Source organism: Alexandromys fortis, unplaced genomic scaffold (genome assembly GCF_014885135.2).
Source record: "Alexandromys fortis isolate MF-2015 unplaced genomic scaffold, M_Fortis_MF-2015_v1.1 scaffold_8_9099976_23576923, whole genome shotgun sequence".
Classification (NCBI taxonomy): Eukaryota; Metazoa; Chordata; class Mammalia; order Rodentia; family Cricetidae; genus Alexandromys; species Alexandromys fortis.
The window spans coordinates 4,015,375-4,030,493 of NW_026067899.1; the positions used below are offsets into that span (position 1 = coordinate 4,015,375).

Below are 15,119 nucleotides of genomic sequence, written 5' to 3' on the forward strand. Positions count from 1 at the left end.
TCCACAGAGAGAGACATTCTGGGCTGGTCCACTCTCCAATGTTCTGAAATCTAAGGAAGAACTAACTCATTTAGAGAACTTTGAACTTCAGAGTTGAAAGTCTTCAACAAGTAACTCACAAAAACCTGAATTCAGGAAGGAACAACAAAAACCGACAGGAGGAGGACGAATTCAAAAAGTCTCGCAACAAACATGAAAAGCACAGACTCAAGCTTCATGTGGACATCCTCCTGTAAGAATGGACGGCGCACGCACACAGTGTGAACAGCCCAAAGGGACTTCACCCACAGCCACAACCAGTTTCCTTGGTGGCTACGGATGAATGTCTGCCTCTGTGTTTCTATCCATCTTGGGAACAAATTCTACATCAGAACCTAAAACCAAGACTGACATGGGCCATGTTCAGTTACACAATGTTCAGCCTGACCTAATGCTTTGCGATCACCATATTGAATTCCAAATAAGTGTTAGACAATCCCCCATTTTATCTTGAATGAACCCTGCAGATTAGTTAGCTTTGATGAACAACACAGAATCTTTTCATTAGGGGCAAATCTGCTAATATCCCTTGACCTCAGCTCTACCTCAGGGAAGAATAAGTTTATTCCATAATGGTAATCCAAGGATTTTGTCATCTTTAGAGAGACAAGTATTTTAGTCCCTTTCTTTCCCTGTTACACTGAGCCAGTGTACCTCAAGAATTTGCTTGTTTTTCTGGCCTCTGCAGACAACTAAATCTCCAACTGCTCTAGCGAATGATTTATAACAGCTGTCTCAATTCTGACCATTGTTAGCAGGCAATGATCGGACAGCTTATGTACAATAAAAATTTTATAGAAGTCATTGGAATTCTTATCATCATTTATGTGTCTGCATTTTATTCTATCACTAACATGACCCAGTTTTCCTAAGACACGGGCTCTATTACAGGAACACCGATGCCTACCCTATTTGAATAACAAGTTGCAATGAATATTTACAAGGCAGACTTCTTATTTCCACAAAATATCTGCAGGAAGCAAAATTTGCAAACATTTTGCAACATGAAAAAAAATACTCTATCTATGGAGTTTCATATAAGCTACCGTTTTAAATAATTGCTTCAAGCTTGTTTATTGTTCCCAAGACTTTCAACGGAATATCTCTCGGAGGAGATAAGGAACACAACATATAATGGGAAAGCGACCACAAATAGGAAGACATGACTTCCATTCTCCTGCTAGGAGCAGGGAAGGATTCTTATAACAGCAAGAGAATAAAATTAGATTTTAAAAGGGGTTTTAGAGGGCTTAAAGTGATACCGCAGTTAGTAAAGTACTTGCCTAAAATTATGGGGACCTGTGCTTAACACCCAGAACCCATGAAAAAAAATCTGGGCATGGTGTTCTGTGTTTGTGACCCCAGTGCTGGGAAGGCAAAAGCAATGGAATAAACCTCCCAACAAAACTGAAAACCGGAGATGTCTGGATCTTCATGGTCTAGTTTGATCTAGTCTGATTCATCAGCTCCAAGTTGAGGAGAAACTCTACCTCAAAGAGACAGCATCCCTGAGTTTGTCCCCTGCTCCAACCCCCTAAACGCAAACATGTGTTTGCACGACCACCGCCACACACAGACAATTTTTTTTAAGGTAATAGAGAAATAGAGCCGGGCGGTGGTGGCGCACGCCTTTAATCCCAGCACTTGGGAGGCAGAGGCAGGCAGATCTCTGTGAGTTCAAGACCAGCCTGGTCTACAAGAGCTAGTTCCAGGACAGGCTCCAAAACCACAGAGAAACCCTGTCTCGAAAAACCAAAAAAAAAAAGAAAGAAAAGAAATAAAAAAAGAAAATCGAGATAACATTAAACAAATTATGGTCTTTAGAGAAGTAGGAAAGTATCTTTCTGTTTGTACCCCCCTTCCACACTCTTTTTTTAAAAATAATTTCTTTACTTTTTTTTAAACAAACTATCTTTTTTTTTTAATTTTACATACCACCCCCACCCCACATCCACTCCTCAGAGAGGGTGAGGCACATTGCTTTGGGGGAAGGTCCAAGGCCCTCCCTACTCTATCTTGGCTGAGCAAGGTATCCCTCCAAAGAGAACAGGTTCCCAAAAGCCAGTACCAGCAGTAGGGATAAATCCTGGTGCCACTGCCAGTGGCTCACTGTCTGCCCCAGCCATGCAACTGTCAACCACATTCAGAGGGACCAGTTTGGTCCTCTGCTGATCACTTCCCTGTCCAGCTGGAGTTGGTGAGCTCCCATTTGCTCAAGTAAACTGTTTCAGTGGGTGTCCCCATCATGGTCTTGACCTCTTTGTTCTTATTCTCACTCCTCCTACTCTTCAACTGAACTTCGGGAGCTCAGCCCAGTGCTCCACTAAGGGTCTCTGCCTCTGTTTCCATCAGTTGCTGGATGAAGGTTCTATGGTGGCATTTAAGATATTCATCAGTCTGACTACAGGGCAAGGCTAGTTCAGGCACCCTCGCCACTATTGTTTAGGGTCTTAGTTGGGGTCATCCTTGTGGGTTCCTGGGAATTTCTCTAGTATCAAGTTTCTTGCTAGCCCCATAATGGCTCCTTCAATCAATATATCTCTTTCCTTGCTCTCATCTCTGTCCTTTTTCCACCTTGATTATCCTGTTCCCTCAAGTTCTCCTCCCCCTCCCCCTTTTCCCCTCCTCTGTCCCTTCCACTCTTCCTTCTCCCCTGACCCCCATGCTCCCAATTTAGTCAGGTGATCTTGTCTGGTGGATCTATGTATGTTTTTCTTAGGGTTCACCTTGTTACTTAGCTTCTCTAGGATCATGAGCTATAGTCTCAATATTCTTTGCTTTACAGCCAGTTTCCATTTATGAGTGAGTACATACCATGTTCATCTTTCTGGGTCTGGGTTACCTCACTGTTGGCCAACTTGCCCAGAAACCTAGGCTTGATGATACATTTGGGGGCAGCAGGAAAATCCCCCAACTATATCAGTTTGTGACTGCTACTTCCTCTTACAGCTAGAAAGAAAGGGAAGTGTTCTGTACCCTGGTGGTTTCAGATGCAATAAAGATTCTGAGACAAGATGATTTTTGAAAGTGTTGCATGCCAGGAATTGGAGCGCTACCATAGCATATATACATAACAGTGAACAAGGCATTGGAGATAGCTAATTTCTTTGAAAATCTCTCAGTCCACTGAAAACATGTAAAAGCCTACAAATATTAACCCACTACTTCATCAAAGACTTCAAAGAGAATTTTTACTAAGAAACAAAGGGACAGAGAATAGGACCAAGAGCATCTTCTCCTTGAGCAGATCTGGAGAGATCTTTTACAATTAAGCAACAACAATAACAGCTAAATAACCGGCATGAATCTACCAAATGGGACTGAGTGTAGCAAGCAAACAGCATGCTAAATAACCACAGCACACTCTTCAAGACGACTTCCTACAAAAATCAGAAGTCATTTTCCAGAAAATATTTCACATTCTTAATGTGATGAAGAAGACAAGATTTCTAAAAAAAAAAAAAAAACAGAAAGACAAAGGTATAAATCAATTTTTAAGAGCAGCGGGACTAAAAGGAGATTATAGATGAAGAAAACCAAAGAACAGTTGTGCAGACTCTAAAGACAGAGCTGGGAATTACTACCCACACATGAGGAAAGGGGTGAGGATAGAAAGAACAAGAAGCTGTGTTGGTGGGGAAGCCCTGGGGAGAGCTGGGGGAGGGGAAAGAACATGATCAAAATATACTGTATAGAAACGTTAAATACAAAAATTAATTAATTTGAAACAAGATATGCATAGAAGAAATCCAATCAATGAAACAGGTGGTGAACAATCCCAAGAGATCAACAGAGAAAAAAAGGACTATAGATCCAGGGGTCAGGAAAATAATAATCTAATTATATTGGTTTCTAAGGAACTATAAGTAAAAAACTGACATAAAAATAATCATCAATGACACATCTGAAAAGAATATACTAAGAAATAAAGAATCAAATTATGTTCTAAACAAGACCAATTCAAAGCCACATCCAGAACTAAGTTTGAATCCTCGAGTAAAAATGAAGAAGAATCCTTCTGTATTCAGGCAAGAAAACAAAACATATTAACACACAAACAAATCAGATAAAAACAAGTCACCATCAGGGGCACAAATGTCCACACGATCTTTAATTTCTCCTTGACACCAGCCAATGATAAAGATGGTTGAAGAAAGTCACGGCAAGCCGAGGTGCCTTTCATTGGTTAAGCAACTTTAAAAATATTCTCCTAATCAAAGACTGTGAGACTGTGCTACTCTGCAGCCTTCATTAAGTGGTAAGTGCGCTGTTCCGTGTGTAAAATAAACATATGTGGAAGATAAAAATCTCATTTACAATAGTTATTGTATCTTGGCAAATGTAAGATTTTTGTAAATCTATGGCTAAATAAAATACACTATTAAAATTTTAAAAAAAAGTAACTCAGGTCAATTTCAACCCACCAAAACACCAAATATAAATTACGAACTCAAAGAATATAGTTTTAAAATAAAATAGGATGCACAAACTTAGAAATATGCACAATTTCCCTAAATTTCATCAACCTATTAAAGCTATTGTTCTTAAGGGACAATATAAAATATTTAACAATAACCAAGGGATGAATTTTGAGACTGTATTGGTAAAAACAGGGAATGAAAAGCAAAACATTAAATTCATTGTTACAGAGAATACTGTTTTGATAATGAAATATATAACTAATAATATTTTTATAGAATCTTAAATGATGAATCCTCATTAAAAATTGTTAAGCCAAAAATTACGTCTGTGCCTTTATTTATGTAGTGCTAAAGTAGCAGAAGTTGAATTTCTTGCTTTCTTTTTTTTTCTTTTTGGTTTTTTTGAGACAGGGTTTCTCTATAGCTTTGGAGCCTGTCTTGGAACTAGCTCTCACAGACCAGGCTGGCTTTGAACTCACAAAGATCTGCCACCCTCTGCCTCCTGAGTTCTGGGATTAAAGGCGTGCGCCACCAAAGCCTGGCTGGATTTCTTATTTGTTTACTTTTTTAAGGTAAAGCAAGAACTCCCAGCGATAAGGAAGCAGACACTTGGACAGACTCCATTATTAGCTCTCTATTGGGACCCTTTGTTGGCAACAGAGTGTTTGGTGCCAGCCACACCATTGGTAAAAGATAAAACCAGGATACAAATTCAGCATTTCCTCCAGAGGCTTCTCTCAAATTCTGCAGAATTAGCGCCCACTGCAGTACAAGGAGACAGCACAAAGTGACAATCAGAAAGGAGAGTTAAGATTGTCACTAGCCTGTGACTGTCCCTTGGGGTGACCATACAAATTTCATTCTACTTAATGAACACGGTGATGTCTATTTTTCCTCCTTCTTTAAGCCACAACCATATCTTCTCCTCCATCCAATCTGACTTTTCATAATCTTTCTGAACTTCCTTCCCGTCTCTACCTACCAAGGCTCTTTCTTGTCCCTAAAGCGTGTTGACTTAGCCATAATAAATCCTTTAAGTGTCTAATTCCTAATTGGATCTTCCCTGTCGGAGGGAGAATTTTTGTATCTTAAATCTTCTGCCCAGGACTAGCTCTTCAGCAGCTGTGCTCACACACACGGATGGGACACCGTCTCCATGATTCTCACACAGTCTGGAACCAGTGGCACAGCAAATGTACCTCCTGGCCTGAAACTGAAGACGGGAAGGAGTGTTTCTATGGGTGGGAATGAGAAGGAAATGAGGCAATCGTCAGGAGTAGATGGACAGCCATGGGACACGAGGCACATGTTAAAGAATGACTTGTAATGCAGTGTTTAGCAGTTGTCATGTGTCATCCAACAAGTAATTCCTAATTAACTTTTATGACTCACTGTATCTCAGTGCCAGTGGCTACAAAACTCTACCTCATCAGAATGTGGTTCCTGGGCAGCTGTGTCCCATTGCACGTGGAGAAGACATGATGATAGAGCAAGCCTTCATTCTTCTTAAGTGGTTGAGCAGTAGGTCATGTCAAGGACAGACGCTCTTGCCTTTTTAACTTTAGGCATCCAGATCTGTTTGTAACCACATGCGATTGTGACTACACTATAGCCATACATTTTACAAACAGCGCCAGGACTGCTCAGAATAAAATTCAGTGAGACAGTGAGGATCCACGGCCAGGGGTGCTCTAAGCAAGAAAGGCACGTGAATTCATGGGCTACTGAGTTTGTCCAGACAGACAAAAGGAGTTGTTGATGCTCAGGGTTTCCATGGGTAACAGCTCACTCTTGCTTTCTAATGATCTAATGAATTCCTGCTCCGTTATCAGAAAAATGATCCCGTAACTAAATTGGGGAGATCAAGTCAAAGAAATTTTACCTGTAATTGTACAAATGACCAGATGGACATTCCTTAAAGATTTATTAAAGAACAAGAATATCTCACGTGAGTATGAATATTTACAGTCTCCCCTCTAGGGGACCGACAATTTACAAAGCTGATTCTCGACAGACGATGACTCTAAGTTCATCTATTCGCATCTTAAATCTGTGCTTCTAGCTTCTATCAAACGGTGATTGGTGATTTGTATTTCAAGGTCATCCTGCTACAGTGTCTCTAAGAAAATCTTGTTAAGGTGGAGATGGCACCATAGTGTATCCCTTCTATAGGTGAGCTAGGTAAGGAAGGGTTAGTGAGGCAGAGAGGGACGGGTTGGATAGGAAATGCAGAGAAGGTTCCAATGGGCTCTGAGTTTCCAGGGCCTAAGTCTTCTTAAGACTATGTCAGTAACACAGAGCAGGACAACAGACAGGATACTAACAGCTCCCAACACCAGGAAGTGGGGCTGTTACTAACAGCATTAAAGGTCCTTACTTCAAATCATATAGTAGTAAAGAAAGAATTAATGCAGATGGGAGCTGAGGGTAACAGGGCCCTTCCTAGTAGCATCTGAAACCTGACGAAAATGTAAAGCTACAGGATGTGCTATATAATTTTATATATATACACCTGTAAACCTGTATTGTAATACACTTCCTTTTTAGTACAAAGGATAAAAAGTATATCAATGAATAACAAAAAGAATTATTACAAAATATCTATCATATTGCCAACGTTTTGACATAAATTTATCTTTTGCAGCCATGCTCATGTTTTAAATCTATATTAAAAACACTTTCTTTTTTATTGTTGCTTTAAAACATTAGTTAAAACATAATCACTTCGTTTTCTCCTTCCCTCTCCTTCCCTGTACCCCTTCCGCATCTGCCCCTCCCCAGCTCTCTCCCAAAGTCACAGCTTCCTCTTCTTCAACCACTGTGGTTACACACACATATAAATACAGCCTAATGAGCTCGTTCAGTGTTGCCTGCATGGACATATTTCTGGGGCTGACCACTTGGGACTGGATACCAATCAGGGGCCTCAGCCGTGGGCCCTAGCTCTCTGTTCATGTTTTGTTTAGGCAGTTAGGTTGTTGAGATTTCATGGGTGTAGCTTCCTGGTGGTCATACACACACACACACACACACACACACACACACACACACACATATATACATACATACATACACACACACACATATATGTAATCTGAAGATGTACAAAGAAGGGAGCGATGATACAGGAAATGGGTGTATGAGTACCGTCAGGAGTTACAGCTAGAGCTTCTAGCAGATCAGACACGCAAGAGCATTTTAAGCGATGCTAGATCAACGTGAAAATAAATGAATAACCCAAGCACTCACTGTTTCCCTATAACATACATGTTATGTGCCCCAAACAAGCAGAATCCTACAGCAAATGGAATCTCCCGCGGTTCCTTGTTCGCACATGTGGAACATAGCGGGTAGTAGAGTAAAAACACACTCTTTTACTCCTGAATGAGTGAGCACAGAGCAGCTTCCCGCGGCTCTAAAAGCTTTTTGATCTGCCAGCTCGGGTTAATCAGGGCAGGACTGCCAAAGGAGATAGGCAGAGTAGATTTTTCTAAAACCCACCCAAGAGAGTAGGGCTTCTTGCTAAAGGGGTAAATAATTAAAGCCTGCAGTGTTCTGTGAAGTGGTTTCTAACTCTAAAATCTGGCCTGTGTGTAGCCAGAGTCCTAGGGGAAGGAACGGGAGACAGCTAAAGGGTCAGTTCTGGCATTGCTGACTTCCAGGAAGCAAATCCCACCGTTGCGCTCCTAATTGTGGTCTCCAGTAGCCCATTCTGTACGGCCTTTGAAATACCAGTTCTCGCTTACTGCTCCCTTGACCTCCATCTTTGTTTAAATCCTACCTCCCCTACAGGGAAGTCTGCTACAGGACCTTCCTGCTCTTGATGCCTGTGCCCCGCCCTGACCCTGACTCTGAGGAGGTTTGCAGGATTATTGTTTTGTTACCAATCATGCAACATTCTTTTATTTTAAAATATTTTTATTTTTTAAATTGAAATATAATAATTGCATCATTTCTTCCCTTCCCTCCAACGCCTCCCAGACACCCTCCTTGCTCTCTCAAATTCATGGCTTCTTTTTCTTTAATTGTAGACATTCTTAAGTATGTAAATTCAACCTGCTTGGTCGGTACAATGCTATTTGTATGTATATGTTATACATATGTATATGATTTCAGAACTGACCACTTGGTACTGAATAACTAGTCTTCTCTGAGGAAGACTATTTTTTTTCCCACAGTCAGCCCTCCCTAGTTGCCTGCAGTGTTTTTTTTTTGGGGGGGGGCAGGGTTAGGGCATCAGGAATGGATCTGAGGCCCCATGAGATTCCTTCCATTTTAGCATGTCTGCTGGTGTCGTCCTTTTTCAGGGCTTTAAATCTGCATTCTTACCACCAAAAGTCAAGAGCAGACAGAGCCACTACCAAGTGTGTTCTTATATAAAATTCCACTTATCCATGCAGAACTATTCTCTCAGTTTGTTCTCTTCCCTTAGATCAATGCGGAAATGTGGCACAGTGAGCAACCACGGCACAACTACAGGAACTGGGAGCCAAACTCAGGATGTCGTCTGCAAGGTCTGACGCTGAAGTCTGCATTTTCTGTGTGATAGCTAACGAGAACTACCTACCAACCAAGGAAGACTGGATAAGCAAAGGAGGTAGGGTCTTTTAAAATAGTACTAATGGATGTTACCAGACACATGAAATTCAAAAGCATCATGATGGGTAAAAGAAGTCGGCATGCAAAGCCATATATTGGATAATTCTAATTATACGCAATATTCAGGAAAGGTAGATTTATGGAGAGAATAAGATAGGTCGGTGATTCCCGGAACTAGCAGCCGAAGTTGACATGAGTGATAGCAAATGGGGCCAATTTATATTTTCTGGGTACTGGTTCAGAACTGGATAGTGTTCCAAGACTGGTATAACACTGACAGTTTGCCAAAATTCACTGAATTGTACTCTCAAGACAGATGGATTCCATGCTATGTAAATTATGTCTTAACAAATAGGTTAAAACAAACAAGCAAGCAGGCAAACCGCACTGCCTCTGCCCCTGGCTCGGTGCCCATTCTGCCCATTCTTGCAGGCTGAGGTCTCCTATTCTGGCTGTCTACAGCTGTTCTACTTGCTTCTCTGGGGAATCAGCTCATGACTCAGGCTCTCTCTTGGATATATTCCATATTATCCTGGGTTCTTTAGAGGAACAGAACTAATAGAAGGAAAAAAATGTGTATCAAAAGGGGACTTTTTTTTTTTTGTTGTTGAGAGACCGTGGTCCAGCTAGTCCAACAAGGTCTGATGAAAAGGCCAAGATTCTGATAGTTGTTTAGTCAAAGGGGCTGAGTGTTTCAGCCATTCTTCAAACTACATGGAAATTCCAGGGAATTAGGTTCGAACACTAGTGAAGGAATGCCTCCGCGGCAGGATAGATGAACTTGAAAGTGAGGGCAAGTGGGCAACGTGCGAAAGCTTCCTTCTTCCATGGTGTTACACGTGGGCTGCCACCAAGGGGTGTGGCTTAGTGTAGGGTAGCTCCCAATTTGATTTACTATAACTTTGGGATTTTAAAGGGTCCTGGAAGTCAAAGGGAGATGTTTATTAAACCTGCATTTGTGAAGATGAATTTGTACATGTTCCAAGGTCACAGAAGATCTCTAGAAATCTAATGTACTTGAATGTATGTAATCAGTTGCAATTCTACTATAATGTTACCACATACTTCAAAAATAACCAAATTAACTTTTCTGATCCCCTTAGAGAAGAAACAGAATTACGTAAAGCACTTTATTTATGTCAAAACTACTATGCAAAATGAAATTTGTTTTGCTCTTAGCTTACATGTGTGTTTATGTGTATGCATATGTTTCCCTTTTAAAACCTAACAGCTTTTTCTTTGCAATTTTGTTTCACGTCTCTATATAGTGACAGTTTGTCACATTCCCACCACCCTGACACATCAAAAGCCTTTTAGTTTTACTTCTGACTCTCGATCAATAAAATTCTGATAGCAAGACCTATATATAGATTTGGATACAGCCTATGGACCAAAGCAAACAAAACAAAACAAAGAAAGACAACCTACTGACTAGATCATTTGTTTATTCTCTGTTTCTTAATCTAGCCTGCAGTTCCGATCACAGGACTCCTTGCTCTCAGTTCCAGTGGCATCCATGTCCTGATGGCCATGACTTTGGGAGGTGGATAATGTCAACAGCTGCCGCCTCGCTCCTTCACGAAAGCTAAATTGTCAATCAGGTCTGTCACAGGCAACTGTGATAGAACAGGAACCTTCCAAAATGGCAATGTACCAACTAGGCCCCATGCCATGGAATAGCTGCTGAGAAGGCGGTTTCTCAGATATTGGAGGACAGTCCATCATCCCACAGAGAACTCACGCCATTCAGTACACCCGTTGGACACATTTCACTTCCTATTTTTCAGGATGAACCACAATCAGTCCAAACATCACGGTATTACAAACATCACCTAGCCATTCATAGGCAAAGTCTAAGGAGCAGCAGCTAAGAGAGAGGGAGCGCAAGAACTCTGCGTTTCTTTTTCCCTCGATAGCATGGAAGGTCATAGCCATGGTTTTCTACAAAGAACATTAAAGACGGGTATGAGGATATCCAGTCCCTGTAAATTAGTTTAAGGAAAACATTATATTCACAAAACAGCAGTTTATAGGATGGCTTAGAAGTGCAGCGTGTTTCATTATGATTTATTGCCTTCATCATGTCAAAAAATTTCCCAAAATATGTTTATGTAGAAAGAAAATGAATGGAAACCTATACAGAGAGGGGCGGGGCTGCAGATAAAGTACTGTCTGCGTCCCAAACAGTGGTCACCAAGGTCAAACCCTAGCCTCCATCCTTCTACGCAAGCACAACGCTGAACGTCAGAAGACCGGGCTCCCCATCCTTGATGCCAGCTGCTAAGATGAATGGTTCACGTGAACGGTCTCCATCAACCACACTGCTGCAGATGCTCATTCTCTCCTCTCCCCCAGCAGCAAACAACACGCATGGATGAGTACTTTAAGTTTCGAACACCAGCACTGAGGCTTTACGTAGTTATCTGATGTTCTTTATCGAATGTCTAGGTGGATAAGACAACTTGACCTTGGTACTTTTTATTCACTGAAATTACAAACACTGAATTGAAGTTATTCCTTCTAGCAATGGGGTAATGACTTTTACACTTAGTAATCAGGTAGATACGGGAAGATAGTGAAGTTCTAAATCCAATGGAAGACACATAACTCATGTATGTTTTGGCTGCACTTACACACATATCTTTAAATAATTCTGTTTACTATTATTCAACTTTTCTGTGTCACTTGATCTGAAAAAGAATGAAAATCAGTTCCCTTGTATTTTGTGAATGAAAATGACGTTCAGTGCTTGTGTTGTACAGTTGGCAACCACCGCCTTTGTATCACCAATATCACTATTAAAACAAGTACACAGCACGCTCAAACACACCCGGAACCCTGTGCAACCTCTCCAACTTGGCATTTCTTTTAAATTGCATGTCATCTCGTGGTGCAGAAAAGAAAGGTAGTTTTCCTTCATTTGTGTTTTCTTCTCTAGAAGTCATTTAAAATGTTCTGTTTCATCAGTATGGCTATAGGATAGGGTCATTTCAGGTTCTCTGTCCTCAGCTGCCCCAGGAACTAACTGGGGACATCGCCCTGGGCACCTGGGAGCACCAAATCTCTTGCCAACCCTAAGATGGCTCCCTTAATTAAGATGTGTGCTTCCCTGCTCCCCTATCCAACCTTCCTTTATCCCAAACATCCCGTTTCCCAAATTCCCCCCAACCTCCCCTTCTCACTTTTCTCTCCCCATCTCCCCTTACCTCCCTCCCACCCCACCCCCAAGATCCCATTTTTTTGCCCGGCAATCTTGTCTACTTCCCATAATCAGGAGGATAGCTATATGTTTTTCTTTGGGATCACCTTCTTATTTAGCTTCTTTAGGAGATCAAATTATAGACTCACTGACCTTTATCTCTAGAAACCAATTATGAGTGAGTACATCCCATGTTCATCTTTTTGGGTCTGGGTTACCTCACTCAGGATAGTGTTTTCTATTTCCATCCATTTGCATGCAAAATTCGAGAAGTCATTGTTTTTTACCGCTGAGTAGTATTCTAATGTGTATATATTCCACACTTTCTTCATCCATTCTTCCATTGAAGGACATCTAGGTTGTTTCCAGGTTCTGGCTATTACAAATAATGCTGCTATGAACATAGTTGAACAAATGCCCCTGTCATATGATCGGGCATCTCTTGGGTATATTCCCAAGAGTGGCATTGCTGGGTCCAGGGGTAGGTTGATCCCGAATTTCCTGAGAAACCGCCACACTGCTTTCCAAAGTGGTTGCACAAGTTTGCATTCCCACCAGCAATGGATGAGGGTACCCCTTTCTCCACAACCTCTCCAGCAAAGGCTATCATTGGTGTTTTTGATTTTAGCCATTCAGTGGGGCTGATCTATTGTGAGCTCACCAAGGCCAGCTGGACTGCGACTGAAAAAGCATGGGATAAAACCGGACTCTCTGAATATGGCGGACAATGAGGGCTGCTGAGAAGCCAAGGACAATGCCACTGGGTTTTGATACTACTTCATGTTCTGGCTTTATGGGAGCCTAGCCAGTTTGGATGTCCACCTTCCTAGACCAGGATGGAGCGGGGAGGACTTTGGACTTTCCACAGGGCAGGGAACCCTGACTGCCCCTCAGACTGGAGAGGGAGGGGGAGAGGAGAGGGAGGAGGGGGGAAAAGGGAGACGGGGAGGGAAATGGGAGGCGGGGAGGAGGCGGAAAATTTTTTTTTCAATAAAAAATTATATTTAAAAAAATGTTCTGTTTCTACATTTCCAACCTCAAACTTGCATGTGAATTTAAATTTGTGAACTGAACTTGGTTTTTAAACGTAGGAAGTTGAGGCCAAGGAACTGGCCTTCAGAAGTATCAATTTCTTACTCTACAGACAGGAGAGTGAGAGTGTGGGGAGGGCTTGTCTTGGGAAATGAACAGGAATCCACCATGGTCTCTGTCTTTAGAAAGGAGAGGGACACAAGCAACCAACAGAGGAACACATAAAACTATCAGTAAATATAATCATGAAGTCATGATTTAGCATCCTGGAAAGAAACCAGTCTTTGCATCGAGAGTCATAATTACATTGAGGCTGGCTCGAAATGATTTCCCAGAGTAGGCTGTAAGTATCTGTGGAAGATGCCGGAGGGCTGCTGCTGTTTCCTCCTGCCTTCCTGGGTGGTAAGAGACAGCCACCTGCTCCGTCAGCTGACGTGGGTATGCCATGCCTCTCCGCAGAGGACAATGCACCCAGCTAATTTGCCTAGCTGAATCATAGCGTGTAGGCTGATGTGTGACCAGTGCTGGGCGGTGGGGACGCGGAGGAAACTGACAAAGGAAGAGCAAACTCCTCAGTTACCATTCTGTGTGTGCTCAGGAAGTTAAGAGAAACTAACCTGGGGAGTCTGTTTGGAGGCGATGCTAACAGGTACACTGAAGTTATTTTGTAGAATATTGGAAGAGATGGGGGGGTAGCTAACTACCCACTGCTATAGAAATGCAAAAAGTAGACATACATAACTATTATTAATATGTGACCATTACAAAAATACCACATTCTGCTAGATAAAAAAAAACAACCCTTGAGAGATGAATTTTAATAGCTTCCAGTTAACAAGTAAGATGAAATAAATATACAGATAACCACAGCTCTAGATGGCATGTGAGAAAGATGCCAGCCACCAAGCTGCCTCTGGGTCCCAGAGAATCTGACGCCAGGTGGTAGAACAAAGTTCTCCTGAGTTCTGGGGAGGTATGTAAAGGATCCGGAGCAACACTGTAGCAATCTGGAAGGCCCTTTCCTTTGCTCTAAGAGAGTTATAACAATTTCCTAATTCTAATTCATATTGAGGAGTTGGGTGAGTAACCGAGGCTAGGCAGGCACAGGGTCAATTAAAATGTTTATGATGTTTACAATGAAATGGCAGAAAGGGTGTTTTGATTAAAGTTTCTATTGCTGTGTTAAAACACCATGGCCAAAATCTACTCGGGGAGGAAAGGGTCTATTTCACCTTATAGCTTCTAAGTCCATCATCTAGAGAAGTCAGGGCAGTAACTCAAGGCAGGAACCTGGAGACAGGGTATTGATGCAGAGGCGATGGAGGAGTACTGCTTACTGGCTTGCTCTCCACAGTTTTCTCAGCTTTCTTCCTTACAGACACCAGGACTGCCTTCCAGGGAAGAAGCCACCCACAATGGGCAGGACTTCCCACATCAATCACCAGTTAAGAAAATGCAGTACAGACTTGCCTACAGGCAGATGTCATGGAGGCATTTTCTCAATGGGGAGAGTCCTTCTTCCCAAATTACTCTAGCTTGTGTCAAGGCGAAATAAAACTAGACAAGACAGAGAAGCTACTCAAGTGTGCAGCCTTCTAAGCGTAAGTGACGCTAGATAAGGTAGCTCAAGGCTGTAAGCAATGGTGCGTCTCTACAACCAGGCAAATGAGTCTTGGGCTCTGCCAGGTCCAACCAGGCTTTATCCCAGGGGGAGCTGAGCACAAAACCTATTCTAGTCCCACATTTTTTTCTACATATCTGAAAAATCTTATTAATAGTGACAAAACTTTGAAAAGTTAATTATTATCTATAAAAATGCAAACATCCTG

General features: G+C 41.8%; 1 protein-coding gene across 1 annotated transcript in view; it reads right to left on the reverse strand.

The window, feature by feature from the left end:
• Window positions 1-15,119, reverse strand: part of Cers6 (ceramide synthase 6) — a 231,482-nt gene that overhangs the window by 102,572 nt on the left and 113,791 nt on the right. The window lies entirely within an intron of this gene.